The sequence below is a fragment of the Macaca thibetana genome, chromosome X, assembly GCF_024542745.1.
Source record: "Macaca thibetana thibetana isolate TM-01 chromosome X, ASM2454274v1, whole genome shotgun sequence".
Classification (NCBI taxonomy): domain Eukaryota; kingdom Metazoa; phylum Chordata; class Mammalia; order Primates; family Cercopithecidae; genus Macaca; species Macaca thibetana.
In genome coordinates, this window is record NC_065598.1 from 130,060,462 (window position 1) to 130,074,672 (window position 14,211).

Below are 14,211 nucleotides of genomic sequence, written 5' to 3' on the forward strand. Positions count from 1 at the left end.
TTGACAGGAAAACTGTCCACTGTCTCCAGGTCTACAAGTGGAAACTCCACCCAAGCCTTAAGGCCCGCCTAAGTAATAAGCAATAATTATTCTTGCTTATTATAACTGACCATCCCCCAATGTCCAGATGTACCACTCAGGTCTTTGCACATACCATAGTCTCTGTTTCTTGTTATTTCTGATTTTGGAAATTTGGCTCCCCCAGTTTATCCAGGCCAAGCAAAATTGCACTCTCCTCCAGGAAGCCTTCCATGCTTCACTCCTCTCACCTTTACAGGAAGATGGGAGTTGTTCTTTACTATTAGGAGGGCACATGAAGAGACATCAGAGCTGGAATGCAAGAGAATGATGTGAGCTCTGGGATCAGATACCTGTGGGCTGGGCACAGTGTGATGGATTCAAGGTTTGCCCTTGGGATTTTGGGAAGCCAGTTGAGGTTGCAGAAACTGTGGGAAGTCCAGGAAAGCCAACAACAAGGGAACTCAGCAACCTCCCAGGATTGGTTCCAGCACTGAATTCAAACATGCCTCCATCACCCGTTTTTTCTTTTTCTTTTTTTTCTTTTCTTTCTCTCTCTTTCTCTTTGTGTGTGTGTGTGTGTGTGTGTGTGTGTGTGTGTGTGTGTGATGGAGTCTCACTCTGTCACCCAGGCTGGAGTGCAGTGGCGCAATCTCGGCTCACTGCAACCCCACCTCCCAGGTTCAAGCAATTCTCTCTGCCTCAGCCTCCCGAGTAGGTGGGATTATGGGCACCTGCCACCACATCCGGCTAATTTTTGTATTTTCAGTAGAGATGGGATTTCGCCATGTTGGCCAGGCTGGTCTCGAACTCGTGACCTCAGGTGATCTGCCCGCCTCAGCCTCCCAAAGTGTTGGGATTACAGGCGTGAGCCACTGCACCCGGTCCCATCACCCTTTTTTGGATTTCATGTATTGTCCTCCCTTTCTGTCTGCGAAAATCTTGCCCCACCTGTCAAGGTCCATGCATAAGCCACTTTTCTAATGTTATCCCTGATTTCATGTCCCCCCGCTACCCCCAAGAGGAGTGATTTCTTCTGTTGTTGTAAGATGAAAGATAATGGGGCTTCAGATTTCATTTGCAAAGATCACCAGCTTCATGACTTCTCAAGGTGGGATTGGACTCTGCTCCTTTTCAAGAGACCATCTGCTAAGTGATTTTTGTAGCTGCTTTCGATTTGTAAGTCAGTACAAACAGGGAAGTCCAGCTGACCTAGGGTCAACTAGCTTGAATGTTGAACTCATCGACCCTCAACCGTGGAAGGTGGAACACATAGTGTCTATGTCATGTTAATTGGACTGCAGAATCAATGTGGACATCATCCCTGAGAAGGCCACTCTAATGATAGTACTATCCTACCTATAGGAAAGAGTATTTTGAGAGGGAAGGGTGAAGCTCCATTGTGTGAATATATAATAGTTTATGATGTTACCCTACCTACTCTGGAATATCATAGTCAATAGTAGCTGGGAAAGATGAGCTCATAGTCCTCCAGGTAGAAGTCCAAAGAAACAGCAAAATCAAATTGACTAAAATTAGTTCCAAACTATGGTTTAGGAAGCTCAGACACCAAAGACAGACACTGGATTATTGTGTAGTGCTAAAAACATAGCTGTAAGAATCAACCTGTCTGTCTCCAGCATCTTAGCTTCCTAAACCACAATTTAGAACTAACTAGAGGCAGGATCGGGGAGAAATGGGGAGATGTTGGTCAAAGGGCACACAATTTTACTTAGACAGGAGGAATTAAATTTTTAGATCTGTTGCACAAAAAATAAGTATGTGAGGTGATGGATATTTTAGTTAGCTTGATTTCATTATTCCACAATGTATACATATATCGAAACAGCACACTGTACCTCATAAATATATACAATTATTTGTCAATTTAAAAAAGAACACAACCATTGGCTTTGATGGATACCTTATCCACTAGAGTCTGGCTGTTCCTTTACAAGCTCAGGGAATGTTTATAAATGAGTTTTTCCCAAGTTGGGGTTTGGGGTAAAATTTTTTATACAAAGATCTGGAGGGGCAGGAGAGTTGTTGCGAGCTTTGTGCCGCAATCACTGAAGCGATGAATCTGGGAACTTAAGTATCATGGGGAGGGAAGAGAATGAAGACCATGGCTGTTGATGGGAATCCTATTCCCAGGAACACCTAACTCATTCCCTACCTGTTGATGAGGCTTGTCTCTCTGACTAGCCTCTGCAGATGGACACATGGCTGGACCCTCTCAACGCCAGGACACCACACAGGTCCTATTTCTCAGTTCACCTATGTATCCACAATCTGTGGTCACAGATCACTCTTGTTCCATCCATACTTCATCTCCCACCTATAGCCTATCTGGAAAAATAATCTATTACTTTTTATCTACTATGCACTATGGACAGTGATTAAGTAATAAGGTTCAAGGCATGCTGTTTGGGTTAATGTCACAGCTCTTCTTCCTACCATCTGTTTATCTGTTAAGGGTTTTTGTGCCTCAGTTTCTTTACCAGTAAAATGTGATACTGTCTCAATCAGTTCAGGCTGCTATAACAAAATATCTTAGGCTGGGTAATTTGTAAATGACAGAAACTTATTGCTCAGGGTTCTTGAGGCTGGCAAGTCCAAAATGAAGGTGCCAGTAGATTTGGTGTCTAACGAGGGCCTGTTGGTAATAGATGGCACCGTCTTTGTGCCCTCACATGGCAGATCTATGTGCCCTCACATGGTAGAAGGGTCAAACAGGCTCTCTGAAGTCTCTTTTATGAATGCATTAATCCCATTACGAGGGCAGAGCCCAAAGGTCTTAATGATCTCCCAAAGGCCTCACCTCTTAATACTATCACATTGGGTGTCAAGCTCCAACATACACTTTTTGGGGGGGACACCATCATTCAAGTCATAGCATTCTGCTTCTAGCCTCCCAAAATTCATGTCCTTCTCACATGCGAAATAAACTCATTTCATCCCAATAGCCTGAAAATTCTTATTGGTGCCAGTACCAACTCAAAAATATAATTCCAGAGTTTCATCTAAATCAGATATGGGTGACAGCCATAGGTTTGATTCATCTTGATGCAAATTCCCCTACAGCTGTGACCCTGTAAAATCAAACCAGTTATATGTTTCCAGTATACAATTATGGGACAGGCACAGGACAGGTGTTTCCGTTCCAAAAGGGAGAAGTAGGAAAAAAGAAAGGGATAACAGGTCCCAATGAAATCCAAAACCCAACAGGACAAACATTAAATCTTAAGGCTCCAGAATAGTTGTCTGTGACTTAGTGTCCTACCTTCTGAAACACTGGGCTAGGGGTTGAGATTCCAAGGGTCTGGGCAGCCTTGTCCCTATGGTTTTACTGAACACAGTCCACACCACAGCCTATGACTGTGGCTTTTCTAGGCTGGAGTTGCATGCCAGTGGATTTACCATTCTGGGGTCTCGGGGGCAGCCCCACTCCCATATCTCCACTGGGCAATGCCCTAGTGAGGACTCTCTGCAGGAACCCCATCACTGTGACAGTTCTCTGCTTGGGCCCTGAGGTTCTCTGTGTATCATTTGGAATCTAGGTGGAAGTAGCCATGCCCTCCATAGTTTGTACACCCTGTGCACCTGTGGAGATGGCACTATGTAGATGCCACCATGGTTTATGACTTGTGCCTCCTAAAGAGGCAGCCTGAACTGCACCTGGGCCTGCTTGAGCCACAGCTGGGGTGAATGAGGAGCACTGCAACAGAATGCAGGGAGCAGAGCCTTGAAATCATTCTGACCACAAGGCCCAGGCATTCTGGCCTGTGATGGGCAGGGCAGCCTCAAAGATCTCTGCAGTGCCTTCAGGATCATTCTTTCATTGTCTTGATGAATAGCATCTGGCTTCCTTTTATTCATACTAATCTCCTTATCAAACATTTGCTTGGCTATGCCTTTGGTGTTCTTTCCTTAACACATTTTTTTTCATTCTTTACAACATGACCTGGTTGAGAATTTTCCAAATCTTTAAGATCTGCTTCCTTTTTGATTATAAATTCTGTCTTTCACTCATTTCTCTCTTACATTTTACTATAAGCAGTCAAAAGAAGTCATGCCATATCCTCAACACTTTGCTTAGAAATTTCTACTGCCAAATATCTTATTTCATTGCTCAGGAGCGCTACCTTTCACAAAGCAACCAGGACACAAACACAATCCAGCCAAGTTTCTTGATACTTTATAACAAGTATCTCCTTTCCTCCAGTTTCCAATAGCACGTTCCTCATTTCCATCTGAGGTCTCATCAGAATGGCATTTACTGTCCCTATTTCTACCAACATTCTGACCATAACCACTTAAATAATCCCTAAGAAGATTGAAGATTTCTCTACAGTTCTCATTTATTTCTGGTCCCTCTCCTGAATGACTTTTTATAGTCTACCCATAGCAATGGACTTCAAAACTCTTTCAACCTCTACCCATTACCCAGTTCCAAAGCCACTTACACATTTTTAGGTATTTGTTATAGCAACACCTACTTCATAATATCAATTTCTGTCTTAGTCTGTTCAGACTGTTATAACAAAATACGCTAAACTGGGTAGTTTATAAACAACAGATCTTTATTGCTCATAGTTCTTGAGCCTGGGAAGTCCAAAATAAAGGTGCCAGCATATTTGGTGTCTAGTGAGGGCCTGTTGGTAATAGATGGCACCTTCTATGTGTCCTCACATTGTAGAATAGGCAAACAACTCCCTCAAGCCTCTTTCATAACGGCACTAATCCCATTCATGAGGGCTCTGCCCTCATGACCTAATCACCTCCCAAAGGCCCCACCTCTTATTACCAGTACATTGGGTATTAAGCTCCAACATAAAAATTTTAAGGGGACACCAACATTCAGATCATAGAAGGTACCAATAAGAACCATTTATTCAGTTGCCATGACATTAGGTGAGTTAATAGAAAACACTTAGAATAGCTCCTGGAACATAGTAAGTTTTCACATAAAGTTAGCTATGATTGTTATTTTAACATCTTTCTGCATGCTTTGGTCAAATCTCACCTCCTTCCTGAAACCTTCCTGTGCCATTCTAGTCCACATTAATCTACTTTCTCTAATTCCTTTTATATGTAACATTCCTAACAAGAGTGAGTCAGCATATCCAGGCCCCAGGAGAGCCTCAGAGGAAACAGCCCAGGTCCTCAGGTCAGAGGTGAAGGGCTTGAGATGCAAATGGTGAATTCACAGCAGGAGGGAGGGGAGGCAGAGATGCGGAGCTTGCACAGAAGCAAGAGTGTAAGAAAATATGGCTTCTCAGGGAATAACTCCAATCAGACATAGTCTGGCCTGATTGGAAAGACTGAATTATGTAAATGGCAAAAGATAAGTGGGAGAAGCAGCCCAGAGAAGAGAAGCTTGGGTTGGATGCTATAAACTTGAAGAAACTTTGATAGTTTAAGGCCTTGAACAACAAGATCTATTATGCATTTAAATCTGCCATTTGGGTGTCAGTGTGCAGAACAAATAAAAATAGAGAGTCACTGAAGAAAAGACGTCACTTTGCCGGGCGTGGTGGCTCACACCTGTAATCCCAGCACTTTGGGAGGCCGACACGGGTGGATCACCTGAGGTCAGAAGTTCAAGACCAGCCTGGTCAATATGGTGAAATCCCGTCTCTACTAAATATACAAAAATTAGCCGGGCATGGTGGCGGGTGCCTGTAATCCCAGCTACTCAGGAGGCTGAGGCAGGAGAATCGCTTGAACCCGGGAGACAGAGATTGCAGTGAGCCAAGATCTTGCCATTGCGCTCCAGCCTGGGCGACAAGAGTGAAACTTCGTTCCAAAACAAAACAAAACAAAACAACAACAACAACAACAACAAAAGATGTCACTTAGTTACAAGCAGGTTGTTAAGAGTCCAGGTGGGTGGTAATGAATGCTGGAGCTATTAAAGTTTTAGGGAATGAAAAATATGGGCAAACACTTTAACCTATGGCATGGCATGGTGTGAATGTACAGCGTCTCCTACGTGAAGTGAGGGAAGATAAAGAGTCAGGAGCTACTGGGAGTTTACTGGTGCTGCTGCCTGGATGGATGGCAGTCCCATGAACTCACAAAAGAGACTAAAGGACAGAACAGTTTAGGGGAGAAGAGATGGAAGTTGTACATGCTTAATTAACTGTTTCAAATGAATTCCAAACGGCCGATAAGTTTATTAAGATCATAAAGTATGCAGAAAAAAGTCTCAGACAGCAATTAGTAAAAACTATCAAACAATGTCAGACACCACATTCAAGGTCTTTTGCTGGCAGCTTCCAGTTACCTGCACCAAAAATGACTGTAACAGGTACTTAGCTTCAAGATTGACAAAGAAATGGAGAATGCTTAAAGGCTGAGTGTGGGATTCTTTAGTAGGTGGAAAGAAAAGGACTCAATATATGGATATAATAAAATAAGTGATTTATAAACAATGATATTTTTCTGGGGCTCTCAAAGTTGTCAGGTTTTCTAGCCTCATACAACATAGCATCATCTTGATTCTTTTGTCCTCTGCCTTGTAATTTTCTGTTCTCCCTATATCTACTCGTAAATATATTTTTAAAAATTCTCCTACATTTAGTGTTGGAGAGCAAGATCTATCCTGGAGTCATTTTGCTGCTTAGAAAATTTGCCTAGCCATTAAACCATTACTAATATATACAAGTAGTATGTTCAGTACTTTTCTACCTCAAACTAACTTACTTACTTTCTTTCTTTCTTTCTTTCTTTTTCTTTCTTTCTTTTTTTTAGATGGAGTCTTGCTCTGTTGCCTGGGTTGGAGTGCGAACTCGGTTCACTCCGCCTCCTGGGTTCAAACAATTCTCCTGCCTCAGCCTCCCAAGTAGCTGGGACTACGGGCGTGCGCCACCACGCCCAGCTTATTTTTGTATTTTTAGTGGAGATGGGATTTCACCATGTTGGTTGCCTAGGATGGTCTTGATTTCTTGACCTCATGATCCGCCTGCCTTGGGCTCCCAAAGTGCTGGGATTACAGGCTTGAGCCACCGTGCCCGGCCTCTACCTCAAACTTTCAAAGCACTTCTGGTGCTTTAAAGGTTTTTACTGATCAACCGGCAGCTAAAGAGGCTTTGTCACAGGCCAGGAGCCGTGGCTCAAGCCTGTAATCCCAGCACTTTAGGAGGCTGAGGCTGGTGGATCACCTGAGGTTGGGAGTTCGAGACCAGCATGACCAACATGGAGAACCCCTGTCTCTACTAAAAATACAAAATTAGCCGGGCGTGGTGGTGCATGCTTATAATCCCAGCTACTCGGGAGGCTGAGGCAGGAGAATCATTTGAACCCGGGAGGAGGAGGTTGTGGTGAGCCAAGATCGTGCCATTGCACTCCAGCCTGGGCAACAAGAGCGAAATTCTGTCTCAACAAAACAAAACAAACAAACAAACAAAAAACCAAAAGAGGCTATGTCACAAACTATACCTAAATGAAAGATACATCCATCCTCCTCCCTCCTACTGCTTTGATGATCATTTATGGCATTTCATAAGTGTAGTTTTAAAAAGTTTGGATTGGGGGTTTTCAGGTCCTTTTTGGTGGACAAAGGAAGATTTCTGGAAATTCCATTATAACCAGCTCTTTCAGGGAAGTTGTTTTTCAATCCAAACTTAAACTACATTCCTAATATATGAACATGTTTGTCTTTTACCCCTTCCCTCATTGTCTCCTTCCCATCTAGTACTACTGTATAGACATCTGCGTATTTAGAAGAGTTTTACCCATTTTACAAAATATGTGAGAACTATTGACATACTGAGGATGTGGTACAATATGAACCTTGGAAAAAGGTAGATATTGAAGAAATAATAGGTATCTTGTGATTTAATACTTTGTGGCAGGACTGTACTGAGGTGTGAGATGAGCAGGGCTTGTTTTCAGGACCCTGCTGATCAAAACTGGATATAGCAAAGAAATGGGCCAAAACCAGATATGACTAGGAATTATAGTGCATTTGCATAAGACACTCCTAGCAATGCCATGACAGTTTGTAAATGATGCCATGGAAATGACTCACAAGTTACCTTATATGGTTCTGGGAATTCCCTGCCCCTTTTCAGAAAGCTCATGAATAACCCGCCCCTTATTTAAGATACAATTAAGAGTGGATATAAATAAAGCTAGTCAGCACTCCACAAGTGCTACTCTGGGCCAGTCTACCTATGGAATAGCTCTCCTTTGTCTATGGAGCAGCCAATTTGCTGCATACAGTGGCTCTAATAAGCTTGCTTTTATTTCACTGTCTGCTCACTCTTGAATTCTTTCCTGAGTGAAGCCAAAAACCCTCCCTGGGTGAGCCTCAGTTTTGAGGTTTGCCTGCATGAGCCCTGTAAGCAAATGAATCAGACAACTACGCGAATCATAAACAAGAACTTAATACATACAGTAAATTAGGATATTTCCTAACATTTAACCTTCCTTATATTAACTGCTCATGGTGCATTATTCCTTGAATATGCTGCTCTGGATTATATTTTCTAATGTTTGGGGCTTTCCCATTAAATGTTGCAAGGAAACCACATCTGTAACCCACATGCAATACTTCTCTACTGAGAGATGCATGAAGGAGCAGAAAAATGTGTTCACAGAGCCTCACTCATCTCAAAATATCTCATATACCCCATAAATACATACACCTATTATGTACCCACAAAAATTAAACATTAAAATATTTTTAAAAAGAACCTCACTCAAGTGGCATCCAGAGCCCAGGGTCTGTGAAGGAATACCCTACAGCTGATGACTGAGGAACAGGGTGGGGTGCCTTATCAACATTCAGAACATGAACCTTCTGCTCTCCACCAGCAGCGGTCTCCACCTCCGCATGCACACTAGCAGCCATGGGCTCCTCCTCTGCTCCCCGCCTCTCCTCCCTGCGCAGTGTGGGAAATATCGGCCCCGCCCCTTTGATCCGACTGCCTCCTCAACTGCGATAGGTCCGTCCCCGCGTTGGTCCCTTTGCCCTTGTGTGCCTGGTGACTCTCCGGTGCAGGGGCGACAACTGGGCTTTGTGGGCGGAGCTTGCGCAGGCGCTGCACAAAGCTGGGCTCCTGTTACACATTGGACAGACAACCCACAGCCGCCGCTGCCAACCCCCCTCCACTCCTTCAGACTGCCAGACTGCCAGACGACCACATCATTCTGCCCACAGACCATCGCCATCCATCGCATCCCACCAAGACTGCTGCTCCTAGTGATCTGGACTCACCTAGGAGGTATCTGAGCTGGCCATAGCCCCTGGACAATGATCCAGACAGCTGGCCATCCCCCAAGGAGCCTGTCACCTTCAGGGAGACCCATTTCCTCCCCATCCCGAGACCTCTTGTGCTTCTGCCACATGGCTGCCAGGGCTTAGGTGTGTCTGGCAACCAAATCCAATCTCTCATTTTTTTCCCTGTGGACCAGTTAGTTTTGCCTAGAATCCAGTTTTCTTCTGAATTTGCAACTGTCTCTCTGATGGGTGCCTTTTGTTCAACAGAGTAACCCCTGCTCCCTGCCCTGCTCTAATACACTACCTGTACAAAGGTCTTTTCCTTATTTTCAATAAATGTCAGACATTATTAAAAAAGAATGAAATCTCAATGAATATGGCACCTTTCCTTCTCTGGTTCTGTAAATGGGGTCCATATCTTGTTCAAACACTGTGTGCCCTGTCATGCTATGGCTAAAGTTGACTCTTGCATTATAAAAACAAAAGATTGAGTCCTGTGGTGCCCTAGGGATGGAGACCTTAATGGCAACCATCTAATGCCAAATGATGGCCCTTCTAAACCAGTCAGTTTCATGCCACTTTCAAAGTAGACCTTGATCTGATTTTGGCCAAGGTGATGTGAAGAGCTGTGAAAAAATTTTTTGAAAAAGGTTTCCTTATTTCCAAAAAATGGCTAGAAAGCACAAATCCCAAATTGTTACAGAACATAAATCCCACACCTCTTTGGTGAGCAGCTATCAAAGTAGTATTTACTCCACTATTCAGGGAACCAACAGAATGGCTTAGGTACTTCAGAAAAAGCATTCACATTTATATTGCTTTCATTTGTGGAGCCAGTGAAATAAGGTATACAAAACTATGACTAATTTAGGTAGAAGCCTGGTTAGTAATCTGCAGGTAAGTAAAATTATAACTTTTAATGGGCAGAAAATAAATAATCATTCCTTTTTATTATTTGGGTTAAAATTTTTTTTTTTTTTTCTTGAGACGGAGTCTCTCAATGTTGCCCGAGCTGGAATGCAGTGGCGTGATCTTCACTCACTGCAACCTGTGCCTCCCAGGTTCAAGTGATTTTCCTGCCTCAGTCTCCCGAGTAGCTGGAATTATAGGCATGCGCCACCACACCTGGCTAATTTTTGAATTTTTAGTAGAGATGGGGTTTCACGATGTTGGCCAGGCTGGTCTCGAACTCCTGACCTCAAGTGATCCACTTGCCTCAGCCTCCCAAAGTGCTGGGATTACAGGTATGAGCCACCACGCCTGGCCTAGGTTAACTTCTAAATGTATTTTGCTGTAAAAAGCCTTTGTTCCCTCATTAATTATTGGTCAAAGTTAAATATCCTGATAGAGTCAGATGTTCTATGGTTGGGCTTATAAGACAATGCTCCAGTGTGATGTTAAAAGGTTGTGTTTGGGTTCTGCAGAGAAACAACCAATAGGATATATAGATATAGATATATGTATGTATATCTTCTGTTGTATATTTATTATACGGAATTGGCTCTCATGATTATGGATGCTGAGAAGTCTTAAGATCTGGTCAGCAAGCTGGAACCCCAGAAGAGCTGATGCCCAGTCTGAGTCCAAAGGCCTGAGAATCAGGTGAGCCAACAGTATATGCTTCAGTCTGAAAGCTGGCAGGCTCAAGACCCAAGAAGAGCTGATGTTTCAGCTCAAGTCAGAAGGCAAGGAGAACAGATGTTTCAGCTCAGAGCAGCCAAGCAGGAGGAGTTCTCTCTTACTACTGGAAGAATCATCCTTTTTGTTCTCTTCAGGCCATCAACTGATTGGATGAGGGGAGGGAAATCTGCTTTACTCAGTCTATTGATTCAAATGTTAATCTTAGCCCCAAACACTCTCACAGACACACTCAGACTAATATTTGACCAAACAAATATTAGGGAGAGAGGGAGGGAAAGGAAGAGAGAAAATTAATGTCAGTGCAGTTCAGCGCATTAACCCTTGTATTGGCCCCATTAGCATGTATGCAACTTTTTTTTTTTTCTGGTCCATCCTGCACAGCTTTTCAGAAATGACAAGTCAGTATACTCCCTCTTCAATCCTCTCCTTTTCCTCAGAAGTGTCTCCTAATAAGTAGATCTATATACTTGTCTTGGGACCTGGATAACATTTTGGAGTTATAAATTGTCCTAATAATTTCTTATATATTCAAAAATCTTTATATGAAATGATGACATAGAGACACAAGAGGGTGCTAGCAATACAGATAAATGTTTTCACAACAACATATTGAAATTTGAGAAATTATTATATTGGTGGTGAATTACATTGGTGCATTCAGCTCTCTAATTATCAGGTTCTATGTCTTAACTGGTTAACATTATATAATTATAATGCCTAGTTTAGTATTTTCTTTCACAATTCATATGTCATTTCCTTTAACCTTCTCTGTAAACCTTGATTATTTGACTGGTTCAATCATGCATCATCAGTTATGTAGTAAGTACTTCCTATGTTCCAGGTACTGTACTATGAACTGTTGTTACATCATTGCAGAATTGTGGTCCAAGCCTTCAAGGAATTTACTCTAAAGTTGGCTGTAGTGGAAATATATGTATGTGGAGTCTGAGCTTTGGATTTGATTAAGAAGGACTTGAGACCATGCTTGGTTACACCATTTATATGACATTATATAAATTCCTTAACCTTCCTAAGCCACTATTTTTTCATATGTAAAGTGGGTCAAATAACACCTATATATTGGGGTCCTTATGGGCATTCAGTAAGATAATGAATATAAAGTTCTGATCATTAAATAGATGGGATGTACCGTAACTATAATAACAACAATAATTTTATTATTTTTTTAGGATGATAATGACTTGAAGCCTGTATATGGCAGAGTGGGAACATAGTAGAAAGAACATTTAAATCTTACCTACATGAGGCAGGGAACATCTCAATAGAGGAAGTAGCAAATGAGTTGAGATTTGACTCCAATCTAAGAGGCCACCTCTATCTGAGATATAGAAGAATGAGGGAGTGTGGTTAATCATGTAAAATTTAGGAAAAGGACATGGTAGGAGTTTAGATGGCATAGATGGAAGGCTACATCATAATGGGTCATGTTTGTTGTGCTAAGGCATATATCAATTATCCTGTACTCAGTAGGGAACAACGGAAAGATATTGAATGCGGGACTGATTTGATCAGATTTGTGTTTTAAGGTTTGCTGGGGTGGAAATTTTTATTTCTTTGATGAATAGTAACATTAAGCATATTTTTCATGTCCTTATGGTCCATTCGTATATTTTCTTTTATGAAGAATCTGTTCAAGTGATCCATCTTAAAAATTGTGTCATTTTTTTCTTTTTCTTACTAAGTTATAGTGGGTCTTTATATGACCAATCCTTTGTCATATACATGTATGTCAAATGTTTTCTCTAACTGTGTACCTTCCTGTTCAATTTTTTGAAAGTTATCTTTTGAAAAGCAACAGATTTTCATTTATATGAAGTCCAGTTTGTAATTTTTGTCTTTCGTGATTTTAGATCTTCCAACAACCAGATGCCAAGAAGGAATTAGACATTTGAGGGATTTCTTGGGGAAAACACCTGTGGAGGATAAAGGAGAAGGTGAGAAGGGAAAGGTGGAGCAGACCATGATGCAGGTCTGATACTTATGAAAGGAAAAAGGGAAGGAGGGAAGAGCCTCAGTCTGCAGTTCTAGTCTGAGAAAATCTCATTCCAGCTGATAGGGAATCCAGAGTGGACTATCTGTTACTGAAGTTCTGTGCCAGACAGGAATGTCCTGTCCTGGCTTCATTGGCTGGTAGGAGCTGAGGAGAGCATGACTTCAGTGTAAACACTGCATTCGTTCTAAAAGTGCAGCAGCTGAAAGGTGGCTGCTCACTATCATCCTCATAGATGTTTGTCTTGAAGAGAGATCCAAGTGACACACTTCCCTGGCTACCTGTTTACCCCTTGTACAGCACAGATATCCATGCAGGTTAGGGGAATATCTACTTATGGTTTCTATGGCCCTTTTTACCTAAGAGGAAACTTAGAAGACATAGATTAGTATAATGAACCACAGCCCCTGCCACTGTAATTGGTCTCCAGGCCATAATTTGCTACTCATTCTTTTCTTCCTCTAATATCCATTCCAAAATTCCATCATTTTCAGATATCACTGTGATGATTAATTTTAGATGTCTACCTGCCTGGGTTAAGTGATACCAAGTAGCTGGTAAAGCGTTATTTCTGGGTGTGCCTGTGACAGTGTTTTTGAAAGAGATTGGCATTTGAATCAGTGGACTGAGTAAGGAAGATCTACCTTCACCCAATGTGGGCAGGTACCATCTGATCTGCTGAGGGCCTGGATAGAACATAAAGGCAGATGAAATGTTAATTTGCTCTCTCTCTTCTGAAGCTGGGATGCCCATCTTCTGCCCTGAGACTTGCACCAGTAGCCCCTCAGCTTCTTAGGCCTTTGACCTGGGACTGAGAGTCACACCACTGGCTCCCCTGGTTTTTAGGCCTTCGGGCTTGGACTGAGCCATGCCACTGGCTTTTCTGATTCTTCAGCTAACAGATGGCAGTTCGTGAGACTTAACTTCCATAATCACATGACTCAATTTCCCTAATAAATCTCTATTATATCTATCTATCTATCTACCTACCTATCTATCATCTATCCATCCGTCCATCCATCCATCCATCCATCCATCTATCTAATCTATCTCCTATTGGTTCTGTTTCTCAGGAGAACCCTGACCAGTATACTCACCTTGCAAATCTTGGTGGTTTACCTAGTGATGAGACCCAAATCTTCATTCTTTAAGGGCCTGAGGCCTTAACAACCCTACCCTCAGCCCAGAGTGGCTGCAAATATGCAGTTAAAATTGAGCAAGGCTGTACCACAGGGTGCCCGAGTGAATTACCTGAGTTCTACACATTTTCCTTTTTGTACCAATTGTATAAAGCATCTTAACTTCTTCCTGC